The following is a 471-nucleotide window of genomic DNA, read 5'->3' as shown; positions in this document are numbered from 1 at the left end:
AAGAATAAACATTTTGGGGGCGTTTTTAACGGTTGTTCGACTCCGCCCACCTGCGGATGGAGACGCCCACTCGCGAACGATATCGAATTCTTTCGGTTCCCCTAATAATAACATTACATAATACGATGATAAATCGATCGATGGCACTGACGTCGTCGTCGTCGTCGGGGATCTTCGGAGCAAACAATTTTCTTTCTTTTTACACACGAAAATAACCGAAACCCCACGACCCTCGGCGATTATCATATTTCTCTTTTTTTTTTCATCTTCATATTACAATTAATAAACATACGAATGGAAATATATTTGCTTTTTCATGATCATCATCATTTTTTATTTGTTTGTTTTTTTCATATATATATAATATAATATAAAATTTGCGTTTTGTACTGCTTAGGTCACAGTAATTAAATGCTTAACACATTCATACAATCACTCTCAACATGCGATCTATCCTTTCTCTCTTTCTTT

This window comes from Nicrophorus vespilloides, unplaced genomic scaffold (genome assembly GCF_001412225.1).
Source record: "Nicrophorus vespilloides isolate i.1.1-1 unplaced genomic scaffold, Nicve_v1.0, whole genome shotgun sequence".
Taxonomy (NCBI): Eukaryota; Metazoa; Arthropoda; class Insecta; order Coleoptera; family Silphidae; genus Nicrophorus; species Nicrophorus vespilloides.
The sequence above is the reverse complement of the archived record's forward strand: the minus strand, read 5'-3'. Positions refer to the sequence as shown.